This window comes from Rutidosis leptorrhynchoides, chromosome 11, assembly GCF_046630445.1.
Source record: "Rutidosis leptorrhynchoides isolate AG116_Rl617_1_P2 chromosome 11, CSIRO_AGI_Rlap_v1, whole genome shotgun sequence".
Taxonomy (NCBI): domain Eukaryota; kingdom Viridiplantae; phylum Streptophyta; class Magnoliopsida; order Asterales; family Asteraceae; genus Rutidosis; species Rutidosis leptorrhynchoides.
The window spans coordinates 13,613,112-13,630,946 of NC_092343.1; the positions used below are offsets into that span (position 1 = coordinate 13,613,112).

A 17,835-nucleotide genomic window follows, 5' to 3' on the forward strand; every position below is an offset into this window, starting at 1 on the left:
TATTAGATTTAAACTTCTCTTATGTCTTCTTGTTATAATTGGATATTCTTGTCGATTAAGTTGAGCACTACAAAACAACACCAAATCATGATTGAATGTTATTATTACAAACTGCTACTGTATCTTTACCTTACTCAATTATAAACTAATCTTTATCTTACTCAATTATAAACTATCCTAACTAATGTCTATTTCTAAAGGTATTATATGTATACATATCATATATAGATACAGAGAGATAGAGATACACATATAGATAAACCGATCTCTTCTTCTTAATCCCTCATTTCCTTCACCATAACATCACCAAATCACCACCTTGTAAACACACCATCACCATGAACTAGAATCATCGATCACCATAACCGTTTGAACCATTCCTTCATGTTTCCGTTCAAGAAAATACCAAACCATCGAAACTCGAACACCCCATGATTGCTGCTCCTCTTCGCTGTTGCTGTTTGGCCACCTTCACCACCCTCACCCGATCCCTTTTTCATTTAATTACTCCAAAGGTACCAACCAAAACTCTAAGTTATAAATTTATACTTTATATATTATAACTACTAACTAATATTTAAACATATATATATATAACATAGTTTGCTTTAGTTATATGAACTATTAATTAGTCACTTATAAATAAAATAGGTAGAAGTTGAAAGAATCAAATGAACAAAAAGGAAGAAGATGAATACTATGTTTCTTTTCAATTTACGTTTGATAAAGATGATGATGTTTAAAGTATTTATGTATTCAGTCCCTCAATTATGATAAAGATTACAAAATAAATATGCAAGTTTATATAACTAGTGACATTATATAATTACTAAGATACTTTCATACTTATTTATTATATTTGATAATGATCATTATTTATGACTTGCATTATAATATGAATGAAAAGAAAATATCAAATTCTGTAATAATCTTAATCAGAGAAATTGAATGGATGAAACAAAAGATAAAATATAATAAAACATAGTCACTTTATGTTTTATGTTTATCGAATTGAAAAATATGGAGATGATATGATATTTACGCTTTAAGCATCTTGACTATGTCAACTTTTACAAATTGATTATAAAGTTTTTCATATATATATATATATATATATATATATATATATATATATATATATATATATCACCACCTAATTCTAGTTACTCCTTATTATATTTATATTTATATTATTTTTATAAATAACATATTAGATTAAAACTGATATTATGATTTTGAAAAGTTGTAGTAGTCGTTATAGTTATAACGCTTAAAACACGTTCATGCATGATTGTTCAGGAATAAATATAACATAACTATATTAATATTTTTTAATAATATATAAATTTGTTCGATTACAATTATATGTGTTAATATATATACAGTTGATATAGGTTCGTGAATCCGAGGCCAACCTTGCATTGTTCAGTTGTTTAATGTCGTCATATGTATTTTTACTACAAAATGCAGTATGGTGAGTTTCATTTGCCTTTTTACCCTTTATATTTTTGGGCTGAGAATATATGCATAATTTTTATAAATGTTTTACGAAATAGACACAAGTACGTGAAACTGCATTCTATGGTTGAATTATCGAAATCGAATATGCCCCTTTTTTATTAAGTCTGGTAATCTAAGAATTAGGGAACAGAAACCCTAATTGACGCGAATCCTAAAGATAGATCTATCGGGCCCAACAAGCCCCATCCAAAGTACCGGATGCTTTAGTACTTCGAAATTTATATCATATCCGAAGGAGGATCCCGGAATGATGGGGATATTCTTATATACATATTGTGAATGTCGGTTACCAGGTGTTCAATCCATACGAATGATATTTTGTCTCTATGCATGGGACGTATGTTTATGAGAAATGGAAATATGAAATCTTGTGGTCTATTAAAATGATAGAAATGATTATTTATGTTAAACTAATGAACTCACCAACCTTTTGGTTGACACTTTAAAGCATGTTTATTCTCAGGTATGAAAGAAACCTTCCGCTATGCATTTGCTCATTTTAAAGATAGTACATGGAGTCGTTCATGGTATATAGAGGTCAGAACCTCGCAATGGGACCATCTGATGAAGACTTCGTCCAGGTAGATTAGGACGGGTCACTACAGGTGGTATCAGAGCGGTGGTCTTAGCGAACCAGGTCTTGCATTAGTGTGTCTAACTAATAGTTGTTTAGATGCATTAGTGAGTCTGGACTTCGACCTAGTAGTTGTTAGGTTATATTATTGAGTCTAGACTTGAACCTGGTCAGCTTGTCAAAAGTTTTTGCTTACCACCATTTGTCGAAAAATATCTACTTATCATCTTCAGTCTCGACATGTCTTACTACATTCATTGCATAAATAGTGTATAGACAAATTCATATCAAGATAAATTAGTACGTTCGTTCTAGTTTTGTCCATACTTTACATCATAGTAACATAATAAATAGTCACTTTGTATCCATAGCTAATGGGTTCACTCGACATTCCTAATAGATTTTTGAAAAATAATTTGTCACTTTGTATCCATAACCATTCAAAGATAGCTTGGTGGTATGTTCCTATATTCTAACAAGAAATTTCAGGTTAAAACCTTAAATAGCAACATATATTACTAATATTAGGTAGAGTGGCCTTTGTTCGTTCTAAAAAAAAAAATAAAAAATAAAAAATTTGTCACCCATATTGATCATACATGTTGGCCACTAATCTACCATTTATAAACGTCTGATCTTGTACATCGGCCCCTCAATTCAACTCATCCTCGACCCCATACAAAAGGGAATCCAATATCTTAATGTATTGTAGTTTATCGCAGTGGCGAAGCTAGGATTTCGTATCACCGGTGGCACAAAATAACAACGTAATATAGCGATTCACAAAATTCAAATAACAAAATTATGATTAAGTAAAAACATACAAAATCTAAGTTACCTTTTAATAAATGTCTTTACGATATTTTTTTTTGTTGAAAACGATTTATACTTGTTTTATCCTTTAATTCAAACTTAGACGCTACATCAAGATGTTGATTTTCTATATAGAATACATATTTGAAGCATAATTAAAGTATGTCACCTAAAGTTTGTATTTGTATAATACAATCTTAATATGGCTCCGAAGTTACATTATGATTATCGATATATGTATGTAGCAACATTTATCTTATGTGTCATTATATTATTTCCTATTTTCTAAATATCCCTTAGCGTAGGATAAGAATTATACAAATATTCATATACAAGTATATAAATATAAAGTTTAATGAAACTAGTCCCAAGTAATAAATTAAAAAGTATTTTAAAATAGTCGTTTGTAAATAGGAGGGCTAAATGTTTTAATTTATATGAGTCGAGGGTTTAAAACATACCAATATAATATTACAGGTCTTATAAAGAAAATTATACACTCCTTATTTTCCCCACACCCACACATCCCACTAAAGTTAAATTGATAGGTGACTAGTTATCTTCTTTTCATAAACTTTATCGAGTAATAGTCTTGATTTGTAAAAAAAAGTTGAATGGCGAATATATTAAAACAAGTGGAATACTTTTTGTGAAAAATGTCGGACTCATATTACGCCACAGCCACTCGATTTTTAAAGGGGTTTATTTATTTGGACCGTTTTAATTCACTCTTTGGACATTGTGCATCACTGAGAAGAAAACAATCACGCTAAAAGTGATTGATTACACACACGTTAAACATGTACAACTTTTAAAACATAATGTACAACTCTCTCTTCTTCTTTTTTCCCTCCTCAATTTCTTACCCATTATTTTGATACTGCTTTTAGTATCGATATACGAAGTGTATGACAAAAATAAGACACACACCACCATACTCAAATTTCTGGGTTGAAAATTCCGAAAAAAAAAAAAAAACTGTAAAAATGCGGTCCTAAACGGAATTGAAACACTCCCTAACCCAACGCTGCCACATCCGACGACCTTTTGGTTTTTTTTAAACAACCGAGTTTCTATTATTTCGATATATGGAAGCAACTAGTTCTTGAGGTCAAAGTAAATGGCGAGCGCAGGTGATGGCCACGATTATTAGTATTATTTGTAGTTGAAGTTTTTTTTTTGGCTTGGGATGAAGAAGGAGAGAGATGGTTTTACTAAAAAAAAAAAAAAATGGGGTTATGAAAAGCTGACCCCATTGTGTCTACCTATTTGACTTGTTTGAATTTTTTTACAATCCCCGTGAAATTTAAATCCATTTTTGGACAATCTTGATCCAATTGGTAGTACTTTTAAAGTTTGGACTATTATCAAGTAAAGTGTGGGATCCTCCTGTGGTCTGCATTCCGAAAAGAAGAGGAAAGTAATCCAAATTTGTCCCCTAAATCCATCGATGGAATAAAAATTACTTTCTTACTCCGGGTATAAAAACACTTTATTTTTTTTAACGTATGCATATCGGTTCTAGTTACATGTAATTGTAATACGATCATATGCGGTTTTGATTATAATCTAAAGGCCATAATTGTTGCCAAATTCTCAAAAATTTATCTTTTAAATAGACATTGATGGAATATGAAGCGTAAGTATATATGTTTTAATGTCGCTTTCATGAAAGAAATGAATGAAAATAAGTGGACCCTTGAACGGCAAACACACTATGGGCCTGTTTATTTATTTATTATTATTTTTTTCTTTTTTCATTAACATATGCTATCCATATGGATGGACATATGGATATGGATGCCTATATGAAATAATCCAATACTAATAAAATGGTGTTTATATTTTTTTTGCGAAATAAAGTATGTTAATAATGAAAATTACAAATTTACCCATGAACCAAAATAAAATCAATCAATAAAATTCACATATTAATAAATCAAACAACTGCTCAAAGATTGTTTCCATTAAAATCTATTACACCTAATATAAAATATAAATAAATGACGTACAAATAAAATATAACAACACAATTACTTTACAGTTATTACACCTAACCCTGGGGACTTTTGGACCGTGCCTACACCAAACTTACACTCAATCATTGTCCATACTTTAAACAATCATTCATTAATTAAGATAAAAATGTTTAGCTGTCTCAAAATAAATACTCTGTACAATTTATGATAATCAGATATTTAGATCACTACTTCAATTACTCGTATAATTTAAATTTTTGTGGGTACACATATTTTTTTTTTCAAGTTCAATGACTTGCTATGTATAGCTAGTAGCGTGAAAATATATTTGCATAATAAAGATATTTATAAATATTCAAAATTATATTTACGGAGCATGTCATATATCAAAATGTAATGTAGTATTAAAAAAAAAGAATTTAGTAAGTTTTAATACTCCTTACTCTTAATTAAAAAAAAAAAAATTTGCTCTCGAACGACAAATATTTTATTAAAAAAAAAAAATCTAACAAGAAACTAAGAAATATTAGAGAATTATTAAGCGACTATGACCACATCGACCAATTTATCCTTCTGTGAAATCTTGCTAATAATCAATTAAAACTAGAACTACACGTACTGCTATTGAAAAACATATTACTTTAAAGAAAATGCTTAACTTCTACTCTTTCTGTCTTTACGAAGTATTATTTATCACTTTTTAGTTATTATTAATGGAACTACGTCTTATGTCTTTAATTTTCTAGGGTAGGCAAACGAGCATATTAGTATCTACAATAATATATTGCCAATCCATACGATAATAAGGAATATTAAACATAACATCTTATTCCTTATTCCGGTTTCGTTGAGAGGGTACTTTGTTAGTATAACATTAAAAAAAAAAATTTATAAAATAAAGTAAATGGACCGTTAATATATCTCTACAAATTATAAAAATATATATATATATATATATATTGAGAATTCAGAATTTATTTTTAATCTATTAAAAATTAGACTTGAATTAAATTCAATCTCAAAAGTTAATTTAAGGATATAGATACCAAGTTATTATGAGTATCATAACATGTAGTCACATAGTCCATATGGGATGAGACAACTCAACAAGTTTACATACTCACATATAAAGAGAACCTCTTTTAATATTTTTTTAAATATTTTCATAAAATTATATAATAATATCTTCCATGAAAAATGATGGATGATGATTAAAGAGAAGAGAATTGAAACCACTATGCTTGGTAGGGTATTCATTTCACGATTACCGCCTCCCTAGATAAAATAAGACCGACTCAATGAGATAATTCTAAAATCCCCAATTTCATATTATTAGTTAACCGTATGCTAGGATCTCGCGCCCGTTTGGTCTGCCATTCGAAATGATCTAAGGATCGTTCCTGTAATGCGGTTCGGGTTTTGAACCACGTGTGTGCGTGAAAAATGATCGGCTTGGTGAGTCATTCCCCCGCCAGTGATTCTAATATACTTGCCTCAAAAGATGTTAATTATGGAATTATATACAAATTTTATTATGTGATATATATCATATTAGATACAATTTTTAATAACATAGTCCTACATATTTTTATCTTAATATTTTTAGTTTACCTTCCATGATATTTTGTATTAATTTTAATTTTTTTGTTGTATTTTCACTGAACTAGAATCGCATGTTTGTTAATGTTAAAACAACAAGTCCCCGTGACACACGACATTATGTATTGTACAAACTCTTAAAAAGATCTTGATCGATATCGTATCTATTATAGTAACAAAATTAAATATGTCAAATTTAGGTACATATACAAATATGATAAACACATGGCGACCAATAATATATTGTCACTACTCAAATATGACAAAACTATTTTGTTTCTGTACCATTCAATTTTATTGAACATTCACATGGGAAGGGGACTTCCTTTTATTAATGTAAAGTTAAATATATGAGTTGAATAATATGTTTTTGTTTGATATAGCTTTGTTCGGAATCAAAAGATGGTCAAGATTACTTGTTAAAATTCATTGACCGACCCTGAATCACTAGGACTAAACCTTTACTTAGAGAATTTAGATGTTTCGGTATCTGATCAAATCTTTTGAGAACATCTTACTCCTTTTATATTATAAATTCTTGAAGAAGAAATCTTCTTTATCATTCTTCGATTATAAAAATCCACAAATTTCAAGATATCGTCATATTTTCATTCATTATAAATATCTTCAACATTTCTGGAGGATATCTCCATAATCGTTCTCATCCGTAACTATTTATATATTCACGCTATCGTTATTAAATCATAAAGAAACTGTTTTAGTTTCTATATTTCTTTAACATTCGAGCTTAATTTATAAATGTTTTTGGAGTAATGTTGGGAATGAAAACATGAGTTAGTATAATATAATGACACTTGATCAACGTGATTATATTACAGTAAATCATGCTGAGTTTCTAATGGTATGTGATGATTCACAGATCATAACGTCATCATGTGCCATGTTACATAACTCTTTCATTATGCTTAACTTCTGAACATATCAAGAAAGTATATTCTTGATAGTTATATTCTCAATGAATCTGGTAATTTGATAAATCATATCGTGCTATTACGTTATTTCTCATTTAGAACATTAAGTTCATTCGAAATTCCATACTTACGAATTCTGGATCATTACTCGCTTTACTAGAAGTCTGGAGGATAATAAAAAGTCAAAGAGCTCCAAAATATAAGAGAAAATATAAAGCCCAATAACAACACGGAGATTACAAACCGTGAATGTCAATGTTTATCGCAACATAAAGACACGGGAGAATTAAAAACACTATAACCCCAAGGGTGAAGTAGAAGAAAACAGACTCCTCTGGTGGAAGTTGGAAAAGGAGAATGATTGTTGCGATAGTAAGGATAAGGACAAGGATCAGTATTGGACTAAGCATTTTCACAATCTTTTGGATGTATGGAAAAAAAAAAGTATAGGAATGGTGAAAATTATGGAACGGGAAGAGTTTAATTTATAATGGAAATATCAGACGGAGAAATCGAGGCAGATCACCGTATTTAATTATAGAGATCTTAATTTCCTTATTTGCCGAAGAATCAAATCTTTTAGATTTCGAAGATTTTCTTTAAATCCCTTGAATTCCGGAATTAAATCGTGACTACGTCAAAAGTTATGGAAAATCTCCATTTCTTCATCTTGATCTTTTGTGATAGTTTCATTCATACGTTTCGATTAATCAAATCATTTTATCCATATTACTCAATAGTAATAAAATTCTATTTATCAGCTCAAATTCGTCATGAAAACATTTTTAATATTAGCTATGACGACCACGATCAAATTTCGGGACGAAATTTCTTTAACGGGTAGGTACTGTGATGACCCGGGAATTTCCGATCAAATATAAACTTAATCTTTATTTGATTATGACACGATAAGCAGAGTCTGTAATATTGAGTCTCAAAAAGTTTGAACTGTGTTTAATATATTCAATTAATCTTCGACTTTTCCCAACTATTCACGAACAACTATTTATAATTAGATGTATATATATATATATATATATATATATATATATATATATATATATATATATAATAACTTGAATCATAAATCAAAATAATATTACTATATAAGATATAGATATAATATTTAATATTTAATATATTTAAGTTGCTATAATATTATTATTACTAATATTATTATTATCATTATTAATATCTCTATTAATATAACTAGTAGAAGATTTTAATTATTATTATTATTAGTATTATTATTACTAAAATTATTAAAAATTACTGTAATTACTGTTATTATTATAATACGACTTATTTTTATTATCATTAATATTATTATTATTATTATTATTATTATTATTATTATTATTATTATTATTATTATTATTATTATTATTATCATTAATTATAAATATCATTAAATTTATTATTGATATTATTATTGTTATTTTTATTATTAATAATGTTGAAAGTATTATTATTTATAAATTACTACTCAAAATATCAGATAAATATTATGGAATCCATTACGCAGCCCTATTAGATTTAAACTTCTCTTATGTCTTCTTGTTATAATTGGATATTCTTGTCGATTAAGTTGAGCACTACAAAACAACACCAAATCATGATTGAATGTTATTATTACAAACTGCTACTGTATCTTTACCTTACTCAATTATAAACTAATCTTTATCTTACTCAATTATAAACTATCCTAACTAATGTCTATTTCTAAAGGTATTATATATATACATATCATATATAGATACATAGAGATAGAGATACACATATAGATAAACCGATCTCTTCTTCTTAATCCCTCATTTCCTTCACCATAACATCACCAAATCACCACCTTGTAAACACACCATCACCATGAACTAGAATCATCGATCACCATAACCGTTTGAACCATTCCTTCATGTTTCCGTTCAAGAAAATACCAAACCATCGAAACTCGAACACCCCATGACTGCTGCTCCTCTTCGATGTTGCTGTTTGGCCACCTTCACCACCCTCACCCGATCCCTTTTTCATTTAATTACTCCAAAGGTACCAACCAAAACTCTAAGTTATAAATTTATACTTTATATATTATAACTACTAACTAATATTTAAACATATATATAACATAGTTTGCTTTAGTTATATGAACTATTAATTAGTCACTTATAAATAAAATAGGTAGAAGTTGAAAGAATCAAATGAACAAAAAGGAAGAAGATGAATACTATGTTTCTTTTCAATTTACGTTTGATAAAGATGATGATGTTTAAAGTATTTATGTATTCAGTCCCTCAATTATGATAAAGATTACAAAATAAATATGCAAGTTTATATAACTAGTGACATTATATAATTACTAAGATACTTTCATACTTATTTATTATATTTGATAATGATCATTATTTATGACTTGCATTATAATATGAATGAAAAGAAAATATCAAATTCTGTAATAATCTTAATCAGAGAAATTGAATGGATGAAACAAAAGATAAAATATAATAAAACATAGTCACTTTATGTTTTATGTTTATCGAATTGAAAAATATGGAGATGATATGATATTTACGCTTTAAGCATCTTGACTATGTCAACTTTTACAAATTGATTATAAAGTTTTTCATATATATATATATATATATATATATATATATATATATATATATATATATATATATATATATATATATATATATATATATATATATCACCACCTAAGACTAGTTACTCCTTATTATATTTATATTTATATTATTTTTATAAATAACATATTAGATTAAAACTGATATTATGATTTTGAAAAGTTGTAGTAGTCGTTATAGTTATAATGCTTAAAACACGTTTATGCATGATTGTTCAGGAATAAATATAACATAACTATATTAATATTTTTTAATAATATATAAATTTGTTCGATTACAATTATATGTGTTAATATATATACAGTTGATATAGGTTCATGAATCCGAGGCCAACCTTGCATTGTTCAGTTGTTTAATGTCGTCATATGTATTTTTACTACAAAATGCAGTATGGTGAGTTTCATTTGCCTTTTTACCCTTTATATTTTTGGGCTGAGAATATATGCATAATTTTTATAAATGTTTTACGAAATAGACACAAGTACGTGAAACTGCATTCTATGGTTGAATTATCGAAATCGAATATGCCCCTTTTTTTTAAGTCTGGTAATCTAAGAATTAGGGAACAGAAACCCTAATTGACGCGAATCCTAAAGATAGATCTATCGGGCCCAACAAGCCCCATCCAAAGTACCGGATGCTTTAGTACTTCGAAATTTATATCATATCCGAAGAAGGATCCCGGAATGATGGGGATATTCTTATATACATATTGTGAATGTCAGTTACCAGGTGTTCAATCCATACGAATGATATTTTGTCTCTATGCATGGGACGTATGTTTATGAGAAATGGAAATATGAAATCTTGTGGTCTATTAAAATGATAGAAATGATTATTTATGTTAAACTAATGAACTCACCAACCTTTTGGTTGACACTTTAAAGCATGTTTATTCTCAGGTATGAAAGAAACCTTCCGCTATGCATTTGCTCATTTTAAAGATAGTACATGGAGTCGTTCATGGTATATAGAGGTCAGAACCTCGCAATGGGACCATCTGATGAAGACTTCGTCCAGGTAGATTAGGACGGGTCACTACATTAGTAATGTTCGCTTCTCACCAAAGTGAGAACAAGAACATCGGGCTACAACTATTAAACAAAACGTTCCCACAAGTGACGGAGTCGGTAATTGGGGTAAGAAATGAGGTTTTTAGATTGTTACGGGACTGTTGGACATTACGTAACCCTCGTCCCTTTGACGACGTTACAACACGATGTCTTATCAACGGCCATAATGGTTATGTTCCACAAAACCAAGGATGGGAAGTAATCCTAGTAAAACCAGAATGCATGACTTGTTTCTGGACGTATGAATTACGTGTCTTTATTGCCTTTGCTGAACGACTTGTGTACTAGCTAGAATTATCTTCACAACCATCTTGTATCAAATTTATTGTGTGCTATATTTCATGCTATATGTAAAATAAGTGGTATTGTAAGTTTGTAAAATATTGTGTAAAAGTTTGAACGCGAAATATTATTATAATCAGTTTTTCATATAGAATTGTAGTAGTTGAATTGTATATTAGCTACTAAGTATGAACTTAACGGGTAGGTACTACCCGAATTTAAACTTATAAAACGCTAATATGAAGAAAAAGCTTTTATAAATGAGTTCATATTATGCTACGAAATACTATTAACTACTCTTAATATTCTGTATGATTAACTTGTTCCATTTGACTATTTTGAAGGAAATGGCACCGACTACTCGACACACCGTGAATATGAATGAAGAGGAATTCCGTACTTTTCTAGCTTCAAACATAGCCGCAGTACAGGCTGCGCTACATACCAACAACAACCTTGGATCTAGCAGTACAGGAAATCGTGTAGGATGCACCTACAAAGAATTCACTGCCTACAAACCTTTGGAATTTGATGGAACCGAAGGACCGATCGGATTGAAACGGTGGACCGAGAAGGTCGAATCGGTGTTTGCCATAAGTAAGTGTACTGAAGAGGACAAAGTGAAGTACGCTACACATACCTTCACAGGTTCTGCGTTAACATGGTGGAATACCTATCTAGAGCAAGTGGGACAAGACGATGCGTACGCACTACCGTGGTCAGCATTCAAGCACTTGATGAACGAGAAATACCGTCCTAGAACCGAGGTCAATAAGCTCAAGACAGAACTTAGAGGGTTACGAACCCAAGGATTTGATATTACCACGTACGAAAGACGATTCACAGAATTGTGCCTATTGTGTCCGAGAGCATTCGAAGATGAGGAAGAGAAGATCGACGCGTTTGTGAAAGGATTACCGGAAAGAATCCAAGAAGATATAAGTTCACACGAGCCCACCTCCATACAACAGGCATGTAGAATGGCTCACAAACTAGTGAACCAGATTGAAGAAAGAATTAAAGAACAGACTGCTGAAGAGGCCAATGTGAAGCAAGTCAAAAGAAAGTGGGAGGAAAACGGTGATAAGAATCACCAATACAACAACAACAGCAATTACAACAATAATTGCAACAATTATCCCAACAATCGCAACATCAATCGCAACTACAACAAACGACCCAACAACAACAACAACAACAACAACAACAACAACAACAGCAACTACAACAATCATCCCAACAACAATAATAACCGCAACAACAACAACAATCAGAAGCAGCTATGCCAAAGGTGTGAAAAGTATCACTCGGGGTTCTGCACCAAATTTTGCAACAAGTGTAAAAGAAATGGTCATAGCGCGGTGAAGTGTGAGGTCTACGGACCAGGGGTTAATAGGACGAAAGGAACAAATGGTGTCGGAACGAGTAATGGCGGAGCAAGTAGTGTTGGAGCAAGTTATGCCAATGTAGTTTGTTATAAATGTGGAAAACCGGGCCACATTATTAGAAATTACCCGAACCAGGAGAACACGAATGGACAAGGCCGCGGAAGAGTTTTCAATATTAATGCGGCAGAGGCACATGAAGACCCGGAGCTTGTTACGGGTACGTTTCTTATTGACAATAAAACTGCTTACGTTTTATTTGATTCGGGTGCGGATAGAAGCTATATGAGTAGAGAGTTTTGTGCTAAATTAAGTTGTCCATTGACGCCTTTGGATAGTAAATTTTTACTCGAATTAGCAAATGGTAAATTAATTTTAGCAGATAATATATGTCGGAATCGAGAAATTAAACTGGTTAGCGAAACATTTAAGATTGATTTGATACCAGTAGAGTTAGGGAGTTTTGATGTGATAATCGGTATGGACTGGTTGAAAGAAGTGAAAGCAGAGATTGTTTGTTACAAAAATGCAATTCGCATTATACGAGAAAAAGGAAAACCCTTAATGGTGTACGGAGAAAAGGGCAACACGAAGCTACATCTTATTAGTAATTTGAAGGCAAAAAAACTAATAAGAAAAGGTTGATATGCTGTTCTAGCACATGTCGAGAAAGTACAAACTGAAGAAAAGAGCATCAATGATGTTCCCATTGCAAAAGAATTTCCCGATGTATTTCCGAAAGAATTACCGGGATTACCCCCACATCGATCCGTTGAATTTCAAATAGATCTTGATACCAGGAGCTGCACCAATAGCTCGTGCTCCTTACAGACTCGCACCCAGCGAGATGAAAGAACTGCGAAGCCAATTACAAGAAATTTTAGAGCGTGGTTTCATTCGACCAAGCACATCACCGTGGGGAGCTCCTGTTTTGTTTGTCAAGAAGAAAGATGGTACATTCAGGTTGTGTATCGACTACCGAGAGTTGAACAAACTTACCATCAAGAACCGCTACCCACTACCGAGAATCGATGACTTATTTGATCAACTACAAGGCTCGTCTGTTTATTCAAAGATTGACTTACGTTCCGGGTACCATCAAATGCGGGTGAAAGAAGATGATATTCCAAAGACTGCTTTCAGAACACGTTACGGTCATTACGAGTTTATTGTAGTGACCCGAACTTTTCCATGTTTATATATATTAATTGAGATTGATATTTACATGATTAAATGTTTCCAACATGTTAAGCAATCAAACTTGTTAAGACTTGATTAATTGAAATATGTTTCATATAGACAATTGACCACCCAAGTTGACCGGTGATTCACGAACGTTAAAACTTGTAAAAAACTATATGATGACATATATATGGTTATATATATAGTTAACATGATATTATGATAAGTAAACATATCATTAATGATATTAATAATGAACTACATATGTAAAAACAAGACTACTAACTTAATGATTTTGAAACGAGACATATATGTAACGTTTATCGTTGTAACGACATTTAATGTATATATATCATATTAAGAGATATTCGTACATCATAATATCATGATAATATAATAATTTAAAATCTCTTTTGATATTATAAACATTGGGTTAACAACATTTAACAAGATCGTTAACCTAAAGGTTTCAAAACAACATTTACATGTAACGACTAACGATGACTTAACGACTCAGTTAAAATGTATATACATGTAGTGTTTTAATATGTATTCATACACTTTTTAAAGACTTCAAGACACTTATCAAAATACTTCTACTTAACAAAAATGCTTACAATTAGATCCTCGTTCAGTTTCATCAACAATTCTACTCGTATGCACCCGTATTCGTACTCGTACAATACACAGCTTTTAGATGTATGTACTATTGGTATATACACTCCAATAATCAGCTCTTAGCAGCCCATGTGAGTCACCTAACACATGTGGGAACCATCATTTGGCAACTAGCATGAAATATCTCATAAAATTACAAAAATATGAGTAATCATTCATGACTTATTTACATGAAAACAAAATAACATATCCTTTATATCTAATCCATAAACCAACGACCAAAAACACCTACAAACACTTTCATTCTTCAATTTTCTTCATCTAATTGATCTCTCTCAAGTTCTATCTTCAAGTTCTAAGTGTTCTTCATAAATTCTAAAAGTTCTAGTTTCATAAAATCAAGAATACTTTCAAGTTTGCTAGCTCACTTCCAATCTTGTAAGGTGATCATCCAACCTCAAGAAATCTTTGTTTCTTACAGTAGGTTATCATTCTAATACAAGGTAATAATCATATTCAAACTTTGGTTCAATTTCTATAACTATAACAATCTTATTTCAAGTGATGATCTTACTTGAGCTTGTTTTCGTGTCATGATTCTGCTTCAAGAACTTCGAGCCATCCAAGGATCCATTGAAGCTAGATCCATTTTTCTCTTTTCCAGTAGGTTTATCCAAGGAACTTAAGGTAGTAATGATGTTCATAACATCATTCGATTCATACATATAAAGCTATCTTATTCGAAGGTTTAAACTTGTAATCACTAGAACATAGTTTAGTTAATTCTAAACTTGTTCGCAAACAAAAGTTAATCCTTCTAACTTGACTTTTAAAATCAACTAAACACATGTTCTATATCTATATGATATGCTAACTTAATGATTTAAAACCTGGAAACACGAAAAACACCGTAAAACCGGATTTACGCCGTCGTAGTAACACCGCGGGCTGTTTTGGGTTAGTTAATTAAAAACTATGATAAAATTTGATTTAAAAGTTGTTATTCTGAGAAAATGATTTTTATTATGAACATGAAACTATATCCAAAAATTATGGTTAAACTCAAAGTGGAAGTATGTTTTCTAAAATGGTCATCTAGACGTCGTTCTTTCGACTGAAATGACTACCTTTACAAAAACGACTTGTAACTTATTTTTCTGACTAGAAACCTATACTTTTTTTGTTTAGATTCATAAAATAGAGTTCAATATGAAACCATAGCAATTTTATTCACTCAAAACGGATTTAAAATGAAGAAGTTATGGGTAAAACAAGATTGGATAATTTTTCTCATTTTAGCTACGTGAAAATTGGTAACAAATCTATTCCAACCATAACTTAATCAACTTGTATTATATATTATGTAATCTTGAGATACCATAGACACGTATACAATGTTTCGACCTATCATGTCGACACATCTATATATATTTCGGAACAACCATAGACACTCTATATGTGAATGTTGGAGTTAGCTATACAGGGTTGAGGTTGATTCCAAAATATATATAGTTTGAGTTGTGATCAATACTGAGATACGTATACACTGGGTCGTGGATTGATTCAAGATAATATTTATCAATTTATTTCTGTACATCTAACTGTGGACAACTAGTTGTAGGTTACTAACGAGGACAGCTGACTTAATAAACTTAAAACATCAAAATATATTAAAAGTGTTGTAAATATATTTTGAACATACTTTGATATATATGTATATATTGTTATAGGTTCGTGAATCAACCAGTGGCCAAGTCTTACTTCCCGACGAAGTAAAAATCTGTGAAAGTGAGTTATAGTCCCACTTTTAAAATCTAATATTTTTGGGATGAGAATACATGCAGGTTTTATAAATGATTTACAAAATAGACACAAGTACGTGAAACTACATTCTATGGTTGAATTATCGAAATCGAATATGCCCCTTTTTATTAAGTCTGGTAATCTAAGAATTAGGGAACAGACACCCTAATTGACGCGAATCCTAAAGATAGATCTATTGGGCCTAACAAACCCCATCCAAAGTACCGGATGCTTTAGTACTTCGAAATTTATATCATATCCGAAGGGTGTCCCGGAATGATGGGGATATTCTTATATATGCATCTTGTCATTGTCGATTACCAGGTGTTCACCATATGAATGATTTTTATCTCTATGTATGGGATGTGTATTGAAATATGAAATCTTGTGGTCTATTATTATGATTTGATATATATAGGTTAAACCTATAACTCACCAACATTTTTGTTGACGTTTTAAGCATGTTTATTCTCAGGTGATTATTAAGAGCTTCCGCTGTCGCATACTTAAATAAGGAAGAGAATTGGAGTCCATGCTTGTATGATATTGTGTAAAAACTGCATTCAAGAAACTTATTTTGTTGTAACATATTTGTATTGTAAACCGTTATGTAATGGTTGTGTGTAAACAGGATATTTTAGATTATCATTATTTGATAATCTACGTAAAGCTTTTTAAACCTTTATTGATGAAATAAAGGTTATGGTTTGTTTTAAAATGAATGCAGTCTTTGAAAAACGTCTCATATAGAGGTCAAAACCTCGCAACGAAATCAATTAATATGGAACGTTTTTAATCAATAAGAACGGGACATTTCAGTTGGTATCCGAGCGTTGGTCTTAGAGAACCAGAAAATTTGCATTAGTGTGTCTTATCGAGTTTGTTAGGATGCATTAGTGAGTCTGGACTTCGACCGTGTTTTCTTTAAAAATGATTGCTTAACATTTTTGTTGGAAACTATATATTTTTAACATATGAATATTATGTGATATATTAATCTCTTATCGTGTTTGATATTATGTGATAGATGTCTACCTCTAGAACAAGTCCCATTGACTCACCTAATAATAATGAAGAGTTAAATGTAAATTGGAATGATTCGTGGACTGATTCACAAGTTCCCGAAGAGGAACCGGAAGAAGAGTCGGAACCGGAAGAAGAATCGGAACCGGAAGAAGAATCGGAACCGGAAGAAGAAATAGAATCGGTGGGGGAAATAATAAAACGATTAAGTAAAAGAGAATCCTCAACCAACCGACCAAGGTTAATCATGGTCAATGGTGTTTCCGCCTAGGAAGCAAAATATTGGGAGGATTACCAATTCTCCGATGAATCGGATTCCGACGAGAATTCCGATGATGTTATAGAAATTACCCCAACTGAATTTAAAAAGGCAAAAGAAAATAATAAGGGAAAGGGCATAAAAATAGAGAAA

General features: G+C 30.8%; 1 long non-coding RNA gene across 1 annotated transcript; it reads left to right on the plus strand.

The window, feature by feature from the left end:
- The first annotated feature begins 233 nt into the window (after positions 1 to 233).
- On the plus strand, positions 234 to 2,445 carry LOC139877607 (uncharacterized). The gene is made up of 3 exons (XR_011768692.1): positions 234 to 515; positions 1,386 to 1,474; positions 1,985 to 2,445. It is a non-coding gene; the product is annotated as an uncharacterized lncRNA (long non-coding RNA).
- Positions 2,446 to 17,835: the final 15,390 nt, after the last annotated feature.